Below are 15,156 nucleotides of genomic sequence, written 5' to 3'. Positions count from 1 at the left end.
TGTATGCTGGACATCCTGGGATTTCACTTGTTTACTAGGGGGCTTAGCAAGGCACGACCCACGAACTGGTTACATCACTGGAAACAATTGCATGAGCACTCAGGAGAGCGATTAGATGAGCGCTAGTGCCGGAGGGTCAGTGGTCACAGATGTGGCAGGATTCTCCGGTACTGATAGGGTTATGGTTTATGTCTTCATTAAACAATTAGACAAATAATTAAAGCAAACATTTGGCTGTTTTGGATTCTTTGGAAAGTAAGAATTCTCTTTTCATCTGAGTGTCTGAATGAGGTGAATAAACCTCCTGCCCACCCTATCACTGTTGCCTGTGGTAACTCAAGTTCTGCACGTGATGAGAGATGGACGAGCTATTCGCCGAAGTTCAAATTCGGTTTTCAACTGTGACATCTTCAGGGGGGCGAGGGGGTCACCCGATGTCACAGCTTTATATTGGCCGCCAAAGTGAGGCTGAATCCAGTGGCCATAATACTTCTCCCCGAAAAGAATTCTAGTAAGGGAATGTCAAACCTCGCAACTTGCAGTGCCAACGGTACAGCTCCGGGTTCCCCTTGTTTAAAGTAAGATCATTTATATATCAGTAATAAATGACGCATGGATTTCTGCTTTAAAGCTGGAGACCAAGCAATATCCTACATGTGCTTTAAAAAAAAAATTCTAAATCAGTTCTGTACTCTGAGAAAATACTGGTAGCATTTTTTATTTAAAACAACTCTGAATTATATTTTTTATGTAAAATAATTAGTCCTTAGAGGTTAGAGCTTGCTGGGGTTGTGTGTTTGTTAATTTCAATGATCAACTGGTATCAGTTGTTTGGAGGTTAGTGGCTCCTCCTCCCCCCAGGCTTAAGCTCACCCCTCCCCACTTTTTAAAGTAAGGAAGGTTTTTGATTATGCTGTATGGATGGACTCACTGCAGTCATTCTCCCTCCAACAGAGGTAAAAGAGAAGTTTGAACAGTTTAGTGTTAGGACCTGCAAATTTGGTTATACCTTGATGTTGGCTTGTAACGCTTTGGCCAAAGGGTTTAACTAAATGACCCTTATTCATGAGAATAATATTATTGAAGTATTTAGCTATATACTAATTACTATATATTTTGTTAAATTGGATGTAGCATTGGGCTTTTCTGTCTTTTGTTGTATACATTTGTCCACGCTCAGTAGCACTCCTTTTGAGATGTGGGTTTTGGGGTTAGAGCTTGCTGGGTTTGTGTGTTTGTTAATGTATAATAATGTATTATATTATAATCTAACAAGCATTTTTTGTTTCTACAGCAACCATTTACAAAGTCACATCCCCTTCCTCTTGGGAAACAGGCTCTGGCACACCCTTTTTTGCTCTCTGTCCTCTCTCTAGCAGTGCACCATCGTGACTATCGTGACTGCCTGGTCACATGATCTTCCCCACAGAACTTGCATCTTTGGTCCTCTTCTGCTGCACTGACAGCCATTTAGTGAACCACCGGGCAGAATCTTTGCCAATCGATCACAGGAAAACGTATCGATCAGCAACTCAGCTAATTACTTATCATTGTGTGGATTGTACTGATGCACATATTAAAGAGGAAAAAAATGCTCGTTTTTCAAAAATTCAAAAACGGCTGACATTTATAAATGATTTATTTACTGGATCTAAAACTCATAAGAGAGCCCTGATAACTGCATGTTTGGAATCATGAATGTGTTCATCACAGCAGGTACGAGCCAGCACTATTAAATATATATTTTGTGCTAAATACATTGATGCTAAGGGTGGCATGATCCAAATGGCTGTTACTGCCAGCTTTACATAGCCCTTAAGTATTCTGTAGATCTGACCCTTTAGTAAGTCATTTTAAAGCAGCAAAACGTGAAAAATCCTATATGGTTTTTTTTATATATACAGTTCTGTAGTATTAGATAACACTGTCTGCATTTTTTTATAACTCCTAATGCCATTGTTATTGATTTTTTTTTAATGTACTAATCATCCTTTGGTTGCTACAGCAGTCATTAAAAAGTCATATTCACTTCCTCTTTTGAAACAGGCTCTGACACACATGTTTTAGAGCTCTGCTCTCTGGCAACAAAGTATCACACACAGATTTGTTGCTGTGTTCCAAACAGCAGACTGTCTATTGCTCGGAAAGCTGTAAAAATAATGTGCTTCACTCAGTAATACAATGTTATGTCGCAGATGCAGCATTTCACTGACTGCAGCAGAAGGCGGCCATTTCGCTAGGCACAAAATCAGGATTTTGACAGATGTATAACAGGAGCACCAAACGATTGCCCGCTTAGGTAAGAATGTAGAATTATACATTGCCACATGCTTTACATATAAGAAAGAAAAAAAATGGGGAGGGGGGGCGGTGTAGTATTGCTGCATTAATACAGTCTACAGAAAATCTTACCTTTCTGTGTTAACCTATTGAAATGTACTTGTTAGGATTTTTAAAATATACAAAATTGAAAATGATATCCTCTCATACACACTCCGGGGGCCAAAAGAAATACCTCGTCATTGAAAGATGACATCACTGATGGCTATTTGTGATCCTGCGGTCATGTTTGGACTCCGGTATTTGGTGTCAAAACTGAGGCACAAAAAAAACCCCACAAATGTGTCTCAAGCCGGGAGGTTTATGGATGTCGGGAGCCCATCCGCGATTGCGGCTTCCCATTAGACGATATTGGCTGCCATAATGAATTCTCCAAGAGGGAGCACCAGTACTTCATCAGTTACTATCTCTGGTACCAGAGGGGGAGGGGGAAGGGGTGGAGAGGTGCCCCGAAGCTGAAAATGGAACGGCTAAGCTCCAGAGGAAACACTGACTCTTTCAAAAACATTTTTTTTTGTGGGGGACAAATTCCAAATGTTGAGAGAATGAGGGTCCTAAAGTCAAAGCAATTGCTTTTGGGGAGGATGGCAGCATATAACGCTTGGGAACCACTGCCTTACCGCTGGTGCATCCATGCCAATGTTAAGGGTAACTACATGGAAGCAGAAAATCCATCCACTTGCAGATGTAGCAAACTTTATTGCACCCAATGGCGCACTCAAGTGTCGTAGCCCCGCCCCTTCTTACGTGTGGCTCATTCCACACAACGGCCACTTCTCTAGCTGGTGCGTTGTCTATGTAAGCTCGTTTTGCTACATTTGTAACTTCATTTACACTTAAAATTAATTGCTAAACTATATTGTAATTAAATTCTACACTAAGTTGTTTTGACAAACCTTTCCTTCGTTTTAGTGTTATCACTCTGGAGGTACGTTCTATACTTTCTTATGTGTTTGGTAAAATAACATAGGTGGGAGAAGGTGTAGGCAATGTACAGTAATACATTTATTCGGATGAAGATGCCTGAAAGGTTTGAAAGCTTGTAACATATCAACTATCTGTTAGTCCAATAAAAGGTATCACACAACCTAATCCTTCTCCGTCATAAAGAACCTCTACCTCTAACCACCGTAACCACCCTTACCCACCCTTCTTTACCCTTACCCACCCTTCTTTACCCTTACCCACCCTTCTTTACTCTTACCTTCACCACCCTTCTTTATTTACCCATACCCACCCTTCTTTACCCTTACCTCTACCCACCCTTCTTTACCCTTACCTCTACCCACCCTTCTTTACCCTTACCTCTACCCACCCTTCTTTACACTTACCTCTACCCACCCTTCTTTACCCCTACCCACCCTTCTTTACCCCTACCCACCCTTCTTTACCCTTACCCACCCTTCTTTACCCTTACCTACCCTTCTTTACCCCTACCCACCCTTCTTTACCCTTACCCACCCTTCTTTACCCTTACCTACCCTTCTTTACCCTTACCTACCCTTCTTTACCCTTACCCACCTTTCTTTACCCACCCTTTTTTACCCTTACCTCCCTTCTTTACCCTTACCTTTACCCACCCTTCTTTGCTGGGACCCGTGCCATAGCAGGTACATCATAAGAGCACTTTAAAGGTTAAGGAGCTCTTCCTAAGCCTTTTCTACTTTAATTTTACACCCTTTTCTGCATAAGGAATACAAGAAGAATACAATACCTGTGGAGATTGTGTTCTTTGGGTGAAACATGATGAATACATGAACTGTAATGAAGTTCATTGAATGATTATATTGCATACAGCCAGGAGATCGCTGGGAAAAGGGTTGAATCTGAAGGCCCAGCAGGATGCTAGCAAAGGTATCAGCTATTCCACACAGATACATCCCCCAGCCCATGCAGTCAGCATTAATTAATTCCAATCATCCGGCAGAATACCAATACCAAGACAGCAAACAGCCTTTGATAGCGGTGAAGTACTCCGCTCCTTGATTTAGATCTGAACACTCAATCCTGTCTATTATGACTTCCTGCTCTGTCATTAATTTACCTGTGTAATCAGCCACTGCTTGATTGTCTCATCTGCATTTAAGTGCGGTATCATTTCAGAACGATGGTACAGAGAGGCTCACTTTTCAAATTGAGTGAAGCAGTTTTTGTTTTCATCTCGCGGAACTAAATCTTCAGTTTATTGCTCATTTTCACTTGAACAAGTGGCTGTAATCAACAGAAGCCTGGGCATGCTTTCCTATGAACATAGTTTAGATTTAGATTTAATATCTTCTACAAGTGCTTGGCAACACCTTTGTATTTGTCAAATTAGGATGTGTTCCTTAGGATACCAGAACATTTCCTCTCATTACTTCCTATGAGAGCAAATGCACAGCTTTATGACACAAATATATCAGGAATGTTGCATCAGTATTGCTTGCTTTTTTATTTTATTTCTTATTTGCATAAATGGGCACCCGGGAGATTTATTTTATTATTGGAGGAATTGGGTTGGAAGAAAATGGCCGGTGGTAGCTTGCTGTCCTGGGAGCCAATCGTGAAAGGCGATGTCATCGGAATGCACCAGAGCAACACTAATGTATTCCAAAAACTGGGGCAGTCTAATGACCTCTCTGCTAATGAGTGACTCGATAGTGCTGAACTTGTCTCAAAAACAGGCCAGGTTACATATCCACTAAACCAGCAGCCTGGTAAGAACCAAGGAACGGCAACTTTAAAGGAGCAATCCATCCAATATCCTACATGTGTTTTTTAATAAATCCTTTTTGTAGTATTAGATAATACTTACTACGTTTTTTTTTATTCCACTCAATGTCATTTTTAATGAGTTTTAATATACTGAGCATCCTTTAGTTTCTATAGCAGGTTTTAGCATACTTCCCCATCAGTGCAAGATCTTTGTTACACTTTCCTGTAATACATTGTTGCTAATGTTCCCAGCAGTTTGAGGTGCAAACTGCAACAGTAGATAATGTTACCTCAGTAATATAAGAACACATTGTAGCTGATGAGTAACACTGACTGAAGTATTGATTGAAACTGAAAGGCGGCCATTTAGTGAACCCTGGGAAACCGCTTTATAATTTAAAAAAAATTACCTTTGCTTTGTTCTCCTTGCTTAATGAAGTTATGAAATATTGGTCAGTTTGCACGTATAACAAGATTCCTGGTGTATCTTTTATGCTATTTTCGAACAGAAAATGATTTTTATTACGTTGAAACTATTTGACCGTTTTGGAAACTTGCGCGTTCTTTTATTTCTCACTTGCGCGGGGTACGGAGATGACATGAGCTTCTTCGCCTCCAGCTTCAGGTTGTGCAATCAGTGATTGAAATGCCGTGTATAAAGAAGTGCTGCTTTTCCTGGTATGAAGAAATTCTACACTCGTTAACCTTTTGCCTGCCGGCGGCTCAGCACCAGCTGACTGCCGCCCGACATCCAGCATTTCCGACCATGTGATCGCTACCGTGGTGATCACATGACTGTGCCCGTCGCCGGGTGGCGTAGACCAATGGAGCGCTTACCCCATGGGAAGCCAACTCCAGTCCTCGAGGGCTACCAACAGGTCAGGTTTTCCGGATATCCCTTCTTCAGCACAGGTGGCTGAGTCTTTGACTAAGCCACTGATTGAGCCACCTTTTCTGAAGCTGGGATATCGTGAAAACCTTGAGTTGAGCCCTCCTCCCCGCCCCGGATTATGGTGATGCTCTTGTAAGGGACCCTCTCCCTGCGTACAATGTACTGATCCCCTTTTGTCTTCACATCCACCTGGCAACACAAAGCAAAGCACACGTTGGCTTTTCAATGTTTAACCCCTCCCCGGTAACGAGAGAGACCTGCGCTGTATTGCCGGCAGCAAAAGAGTTAAATGAGCAAGGCGTGTTCCATCACAAATGTATTTAGAGTTATTAGCAGAAAAGGAAGAGGATCCCATTTCGAAGGCTGAGCCACTGATTGATCCTGAAAACCTGACCTGTTGGTGGCCCTTGAGGAGTGAAGTTGGCTGCCCTTCCCTGATCTTCCCATAGAGTATGAGCAATTTTACCATCATGTGAACAAATAGAAAAAACAAATAAGTGCGCACTAAAATATATACTTAATACAAAGTGTTAATTGTGATGTCAATTTAAATAAAAAAAACACACCCCACCATGTGGAAAAGGTAAATAAATATATACCAATGTAGATGAGCGTCTGCTGCTGTGTAAAGGGTAGCCCAAGACCCTAGAATCTAGTAACAAAAAAACAAACAAAGCGCACAACACTCATCGTGAAAAATGTAATAAACTATGTTTATATATAAGGTGTTTCAAGGTTATGCGTACATCAAGGTAGATTAATCAAGCATAGAGCCACAGAGTGGCAGTTACCAGCGTCTGCAACCAGGAACCACCAGAGCTTCACTCTCCTTTCCACCTACAGGTAGGTGAAATGCCAGATAATTGATGACTCTGCCACAGTCTCAATGTCCTGTAAATAGCGTCAATGCGCTTAGTGGATCCTGGGGAGTGGTTGTCCTTTGCTCGCAAGTAGTACACAGGTTCCTCTGCAGACCTCACTGTGTTTCCCGATCAGTCAGGCAGCGTGACGGCGTGGTCCCGCGGGCCCTTCTGTGACGTCAGAGCGCCCGCTCTGCTTTGAGTAACAGCGTCTGCCAGTAATGATTCAGACCTCACTTGGCAACCACAGAGGCAGGCAACAGCGCAGCACATGCGCAGAAGAGGAAATCAACTCGGTGTTCAGCAAACCTTCAGAAGAAGTGGCCTGTTGAGATACGAAACACCGCGTAGGAGAGATACCATTCAACCTATATATTTTTATTATTCATGTTCCAAGGTGTATTTTATTGTTGTCAAACGGTTTGCTGAACACCGAGTTGATTTCCTCTTCTGCGCATGTGCTGCGCTGTTGCCTGCCTCTGTGGTTGCCAAGTGAGGTCTGAATCATTACTGGCAGACGCTGTTACTCAAAGCAGAGCGGGCGCTCTGACGTCACAGAAGGGCCCGCGGGACCACGCCGTCACGCTGCCTGACTGATCGGGAAACACAGTGAGGTCTGCAGAGGAACCTGTGTACTACTTGCGAGCAGAGGACAACAACTCCCCAGGATCCACTAAGCGCATTGACGCTATTTACAGGACATTGAGACTGTGGCAGAGTCATCAATTATCTGGCATTTCACCTACCTGTAGGTGGAAAGGAGAGTGAAGCTCTGGTGGTTCCTGGTTGCAGACGCTGGTAACTGCCACTCTGTGGCTCTATGCTTGATTAATCTACCTTGATGTACGCATTTACCATCATGTACTTGCACAGGGGTCTCTGACGTGCCACCGCTCGTGCAGTGCCAGGTACATCTACAGGGCAGGGAAAAGGTTAAACCTGAACCTAATTTTAGAAAGATGGGTACAATAAGCTTTAAATACAGAAAGGAGGAGGGGGGATGCTTTTGACAAAGACCCCTGTTTTTAATTGAAAAAAGGATGTGAAACTACCCTGTTGTACCACTGCAGGTGCATCTGGGCTGCAGAATATACTGGTGCATTATAAATATGAATTTAATAATAATAATAATAATCGATATACCAAAACAATGGGATTTGATCCTGGTATAAAGGCCAAAAAGCGTGCAAAAATCAGAGCGCTTTTTATGTTACAGGAAGGAAATACCTGATTTTGTTGTTTTGTTTCATAATCTGCTCACGTGGAACACCATATGTAGGTAAAACATACCGACCCTTACTATAAAGGGTTAACAAAACAAAAAAAGTATTAAACGTGATTTATGGATATACTGTACGTTTAATATTGTTGAAGGATAAAAGGTGGAAATGTACATAAAGAGCGTTTAAAGAAAGTCATGGAATGAATAATGGGATTGGAATGTGCAAACCCCACCACCACAGCAGCAGCAGGCCAAACAGCCCTTTGTAATCCATGTGACATCTATTTGGCGTTCCAAAACAAATCTAACCAGTTCTAAGCAAAGATTTGGCTTATTTTAATTCTCTGAAAAAGACTAACAAGATGCATTTCGTATGGGGCCTCTGAGGAGAGAAGTGTTTGTCAACTTTTTTCTTTACTCTTAGCTCACCCTGTCCTTATCAAGAGAACCAATATAGGTAACAGGGGGGGGGGGGGGAGCTCTTACTGTGCAAACTCTTGTTAAACACAGTGACATCAGACAAAAAAAAATGATTGTCAGAGGAAATCAAACTCTTCTCAAGTCTCGTTAACTATGTTTATAAAGGAACTGATGATTTAAAAATTACTTATAGGTGGCAGACGGTGGTAAAAAAAAAACCCCATCAACTACCCGCATGTAACGTAAACATGTCACTGCCATTCAGGGCGGGCTTGATGGCGGTTCCATCGGTGATCCCCGTGGCTCTTCCCTACAATATTTAAACTGATTACCCGGGGGGAGAGCACGGGACCTCTACAAGTGCCTCTTGCCTTCTCTCTAGCTTCTCCTCCTGCATCTTCTGATAGCGAAGACGTGTCGCCATGACAATGAGGCATCAAATGGCACTGTGATGCCATAACAACATGACGCAGCAATGTCGCGCTGCCATGACACCGAGATGTTACAGAGATGAGGAGCAGGAGGAGATGCCGGAGAGTAGGTAAGAGGCCCCGCGCTCTTCCCCGGCACCGAGCTCCGCCAAGTTACAAGCCGGCCCTGCTGCCATTAATGCACTTTGGTCCTTGGGGGGATTTCTCCTTGAAGACATATTTTTTTTATAACGGAATAACAATGCTTTAAGTGGAAAACAGACAAAGGTAGAATTCAGTGTTCAGTATATAATTGGGACTACTTTACGGAGATTCTCTTCCCCTGAAGAAGCAAAGATAACTTTGCGAAATGCGTAGGGAACTGTATGTGTTGGAGGGGGGAGGGAGGTTCACAAAGCTCTCAGAATAGGGCTGGAGAATTGATCGGCTTGACGGCCATTGACTTGGATAGCAGTTTATGCCAATTGAGGTCCGATAACTGTTATCTGAGCTTTGTCAATCCCCCACAGTGCCCTACGCATTTCACAAAGTTCTATTTGCTTCCTATTAGGGCAGTCTTCCAAAAGTGCTCACATTTACACCCTACGCTGCATTCTCCCCTCTTCTGTTTTCCACTTTCATGAAGACGAATTTTAGATGATCAGTTTCTATTATATTTATATTCTTGTGGCAGTTTTTTTTGTACATTTTTGCACACAATAGGAAAAAGAGACTGGAACGAGCACTGCAAGGAATCCCAGACTGGAGGCAGGGTTAAAATGAAGGCAAATTTATTTCACATATAACAAACAGCGTCAGAGGAGCTGCTGTTTGTTATATGTGAAATAAATTCGCCTTCATTTTAACCCTGCCTCCCTTAGTCCGGATTCCTTGTCGTTCCAGTCTCTTTTTCCTATGGTTGCTGCTATCTTGGGAGTGAAGCACGCCATACGAGACGGACATTCTCAGTAGGAGTGAGTACACTGCTGATTTATCAAGTTACTTTACTGAGTTCATTGGCCAGTGGATAAACAGGTATTTACATAGTGGTGTATAGGAGGATCACATAGGTGGAGGGTAAGGGATTGCTGTGCACATTGAGGGATTGCTCATCTACATTGGAGTTTTATTTCTCTCCCCCATTCCCCCCTCCTCCATCCCCCATATGGAGCTGACACCATTACCTTCTACAGTATATTAGGACGTTATGGTCTGTCTCTTCCATCTTTTTGGATTGCGTTTATCTACACATTTTCCACAGGAGTTTTAGTAGCACCCCAGGGGGAATTGCCCCATTTTTTCCATTTTTGCGCACAGCCTTTAGCGCTAAATGTAGGATAAATTCTATTAATTATTTTTCACTTTGACTGGCACTGAATGAATCCCGAATAAACATCAATACATCAATACATCGTCCCTTATAACTGTATTTAGCCTTGGCCAGCAGTTACAATTCTGTGGTATGTTACAGCGCATCGCGTGGGAGACGGAAATCTGGGAGCACGTTGCAAATCCAGACGAGTTGCACCTTATCCCTGTACGTCATTATGGTGACAAAACAAAGTGTGAATGCTGGCTACACAGGGAGAGAAACTGCAGTGTGGCAGCCACTGAAGATGGAAAGGGGCTTCTATGCAATCATGCTGCAAGAGGTGTGGTAAAAAAGGATTTCTTTACGTATATTATAAAAAACTAGATTATGATGGTAGCTATGGTGAAAGATTGGAGCACATATCAGTCTGGTTTGGGATCAATCCATTATAACAATGAATAAGCTTTAACTTGTACAGGTATGCTATTTTGTTGAAAGGCATCGAACACCCACATTTAACCTAGTAAAACATATCACTGTCACTATGACTGCTCTATTAGTATCAGCAGGTGCCATGTTTTATGATATCATGTGGCTGTTTCTTAGCTATACTTGGCTATGGAATATGTTAGCACCTACATATGTACTGTACCAGTACATATGTTTTATATACATACATGCTGTGACGTGTCATGGTACTATAGAGCAAGGGATATTACTACTTCTCTGTTTAAAAACCTACAGTTATACTTTACTTCTTAAAGCAGCAATAATGATACGGTTTCACTTTTTTCCATTTTTGAAAAAAAAAACAATTCTACTGCAGGGTTGAAGCAGGGGGTCTTCGGAGCTGAACCCCACTAATTTCAGCTCCCGGCACCCCTTGCTTGCAGAGATACTTACCTCCGTAGCGGTGCCGGTATCTCTGCAGTCAGAGAAACTGTATCTAACATAATGGCGGCGTTTAAATGTCCCACGTCACGCAGAGCAATAGGAAGCTGTGACATCATCCGGTGCGGCTTCCTATTGGTTCATGTGATCGGACATTAAATTGCACAGAGATACTGGCACTGCCTATGGAGGTATGTATCTCCGGAATCAGGTCGTTCCCAGAGCTGAGATTAACACAGTTCAGCTCGGGAGACCCCCTGCTTCAATCCTGTAATAATATATATTTTTTTATTATTATAAAGATAATTGTTTACATCATTTGAACCTGGAGGAGTTTTTTGAAGCAAACGACTTCAGCTGCTCCTCGCACGCTGGGTAAATAAACAGCTGTCAGACACCCAGTGCCGGGGTAATTTCCAGCGCAACTGCAGCACTGCTTTGCTTTTCCCCCCCCTACCCCCCCCGAACAGTAACTGAGGCCTTTGTCGATTTTTTCATTCTTTTTCGGAGTGAACGCCAAATGTGTTCTAAATTTCCAGAGGAATGCAGACAATGTTACAGAAACCGAGTTCCTAGGAGGGAAATACCGTAACGAAGGGCTGTTCCCCCCGCCACCCCCTCACCGGGTACCAGTTCATATGTGCGTCAGTGACCGAGTGAAACGCTTGGGTTTTTTTTTCTCCCTAAGGCGGCCCCTGGGTGGCCTGAACAGACCCCAGAATTAACCCCTTCCTGGCCAGCATGTTACCGCTTCCGCTGCCAGGGAGCTCAGCAATGCGCTGCAAGGCTACATTAACCCTTGAACTGCTGGCAGGTGTGCTAATTAAACATATATAAAATGAACTCCTATATCTGTATCTTGGCTCCTGAGCATGTCTGGATTTGTTTGCTCTTTTTTTTTTTTGTGCTAAAGGAGCCATTTATGAGCTTTTCTTTTAAATTTAATTTTTTTTTTAACATAGGTTTGTAGTATGGGGGTGTCTCTGGAGCTGGACCCCCATTCATTTCACCTCCGGGGGAACCCCTGCTTCAAACCCTTGCTTCCGGAGATACAGATCTCCGATGGGGGTGCAGGCAAAGGTTTAAGACCCCCGGTCACGTGAGCCAATAGGAAGTCTCACTGGGTGATGTCACGGCTTCCTATTGGCCCGCAGAAGCCCCGGGAGCTTGGAAAAGTCGCCATAACGTGACCCCTGCTAGCCGAGCAGAGCAGCTACCGGCACCCCATACGGAGGTAAGTATCTCTGGAAGCAGGGGGTCCCCTGAGCTGGAATTAATGGGGTTCAGCTCCGGAGACCCCCCTGCTTCAAACCTACGTTAAAAAATGTTTTTTAAATAAACGAGAAGCAGTGCACCAATTGCCGCTTTAAAGATGATTTCTGTCACATTTCTAGCTTCTGAGGTTACCATGGGAACCTTGAGACTTCACTGGGCTCTGGGGAGAGCTCTATTTTAACCTCCCGTGACACGTTCAAACACGAATATATCTCCTAATCCCCGCATTGGGTAAGAAAAAAAAAAAAAAAAAAGCTGTTGCAAAGAGCAAACGGAGATCTCTTATAATCTCTGAAACTCTTGAGTAAAAAAAAAATATATATATAAAAATAAGCACGGCGAACAGCGCAGGCCATTGCGTTATTAGCTGTGAACCATGTCTTACTGTTAGCAGTAGCAAAGTGCTTGTTAACCCTTTGGCAGCTATTTTGTACTGTTCCTAGGGAGATTTCCTTACTGTTAGTGGTGTAACCTTTCACCTGGCTAGCTGCTACCTAATAGTGCTGTGAGCGGTCCCAGTGGACTAATTAACCCCTTAATTGCTAAGGGCTGCAGTAGACCAGGCAGCGCGTGGAGATGATTAATAAACGCCGATGCAGATTGCTAGAAGTGGTTGAGGATTTATGAAACATTCGCTATTTTTACCAGCAAGATAATTAAAATGTTCGCTGCCACTATGAATTAACTACTGCATTATTACTGCTGGGGAAAAAAAAAAAAAAAGACTAATTAACCTTACGCTGCTAGGGGTTGCTCAAGTCTCATTTTGCCATCGCTCGCTTTTGTAGATGTTGGGAAAATTAACCTTTTTACAAGTTGCGGTTAATCCTTTTTATTGATGTCTCGTAAACGGCAACACTTCCTCCGTACACGGAAAACACAGGGAGGTGGCGAGCTGGCAGGGCTCAGGCTGCGGCCATCTTGTATTTGTGATCAAATAATATGAGAGAGGCTGCAGAGCACTGAAAGGGGGCACAACACCACTCAGAATCTTTGGGGCACGAGTCACAACTCCATAGAACTTACTGTCTCGTTGTAGGCTCCTGTCACACAGATTGAGGAGCTGATTCACTAAGCCTGGCTTCAATAGGCCTTTCCATGCAATATTGAATGCTCTCGCAGGTTTCTGAATAAGTGACATACTTCACCCTTTGAGTGCCCTGGGATGTAGATATTACATCATAGTTTCTGGCTCTATGACGTAGTAGCGTCACCCCCCCCCCCTCTCCCCCCCAAAAATGTGTTTTTTAATTGAGATTGTGTCCTGCGCTGATGCGATCTGAAGTGATGGCAGACGGAAAGGGGGGGGGGGGTTGACTCCTCCCCTTCGGTTCTGCCAACAGTGATGGAGCGGTCATGTGATCGCCAGTGCCGGAGGGACCGCGGAACTCTGACCCTGCGGCCCCTCTGGCACTCAAAGGGTTAAAGGGGTAGCTCACCCTTGCCCCTCCCCATTTCTTCACATAAGAGAGCAGCTAGAGGTGACGCCGGAGGTCAACCGCATTCATTGCAGCTCCGGGGTCCCCCGAGATATATACCTATAAAGCCAGGACTTCCACGTATGATAAAACCCGCTTGACACGTGAGCAGCGGCGGATTTGAAAATCCATGGCCTCTAGGCAATTCGAATCCCTGGGTCAAATGACGCCGCGTTGCCATGGTAACGCCACCTCATGACTTCATTTGACGTCACGATGTCACGTTACCATGGCAACGAGACGCCGTGTGACATCACGTTGGCGGCTTCCGCGATGTCATTTGTCGCTGAGGTGCGAATGGAGAAGGAGGGCGGCAGCAAGGAGGAGGCCACCACATGCTAGTGCCTTCCCATCGGGCCCGATCAGCACGAGAGCGCGGCAAATGTATATGGGGATGGACATTTTTGCCGCCCCAAAATGTTGCCGCCCTAGGCCCGGGTCTAATGGAAAATACGCCACAGCACATGAGCCAATAAGAAGGCGTAACGCATGACGCTGCTTAAGATTTAAGCCTCCCCATTGTGTTAACACTAGAGGGGAAGGCACCGGGGTTACCTGTATAGCAGAGGGACCCAGAACTCCAGTCCTCAAGGACCACTAACAGTGCAGGTTTTACAGATACCCCTGCTTGAGCACAGGTCGTTCAGCCAAAATGTTTGGGCCACCTGTGCTAATGAGACGATATCCTTATAACCTGCACTTATTGATCCCTGAGGACCGGAGCTGGGAACCTATTCTTTACAGGTATGTATCTCGGGAACCATTGGTCGCCGGAGATAAAATTAACATGGTTCAGGTCTGGCGACCCCCTGCTTCCCAACCAAGCAAAAAAGATGATTGGGGTAGCTGGCCCTGGGATTTGACAAAGGCTCATCTGCTTCTAGCGACGTGCCGATTGCTCCCCTCCCTCGTGCTCACTAGTCTTTCTGCTCCTTGTGGAACATCACTGACCAGTCGTGTTCCCTCGTTCTTCTTCGTCTGGTGCTTTGCCAGCAATAAGGAAGAAGCTGATCGGTTTATACAGAACAAGCAATACAAAGGGAATAAGTAATGAACCTCGATTCAGCCTCTCTAATACTCCCAGAAATCCCAAATGACAATGACACACATTTGCCTTCTGACTCCTGCAAAGGCACCAAGAATTTTTCATAATGTTTCAATAATGTTATATTTAGATGTAATTTGTATAGTACCTGTAGTGAACATGTAATTTTTTGTGTTACCTAATGAGACTACGGGGGTTATTTATCAGGCTCGAATGATTTGTCAAAGAAAAATTATCAAGTGAAAAAAAAAACGTTTTATATAATATATGTATATATATATATATATATATATATATATATATATATATATATATAT

General features: G+C 43.6%; 1 protein-coding gene and 1 long non-coding RNA gene across 3 annotated transcripts in view; one reads left to right on the top strand and one right to left on the bottom strand.

Annotated features, from left to right (window-relative positions):
- LOC142486996 (uncharacterized) overlaps positions 1 to 3,493 on the top strand; it is a 47,900-nt gene extending 44,407 nt beyond the window's left edge. The window contains exons 2-4 of the long non-coding RNA XR_012799106.1: positions 1,295 to 1,716; positions 2,196 to 2,299; positions 2,448 to 3,493. This is a non-coding gene — a long non-coding RNA (uncharacterized LOC142486996). The remainder of the gene's footprint in view (positions 1 to 1,294; positions 1,717 to 2,195; positions 2,300 to 2,447) is intronic.
- ARK2C (arkadia (RNF111) C-terminal like ring finger ubiquitin ligase 2C) overlaps positions 1 to 15,156 on the bottom strand; it is a 158,691-nt gene that overhangs the window by 123,736 nt on the left and 19,799 nt on the right. The window lies entirely within an intron of this gene.

Source organism: Ascaphus truei, chromosome 1 (genome assembly GCF_040206685.1).
Source record: "Ascaphus truei isolate aAscTru1 chromosome 1, aAscTru1.hap1, whole genome shotgun sequence".
Lineage (NCBI taxonomy): Eukaryota > Metazoa > Chordata > Amphibia > Anura > Ascaphidae > Ascaphus > Ascaphus truei.
Note: the sequence above shows the minus strand (reverse complement) of the source record. Positions and strands in the feature narration are given on the sequence as shown.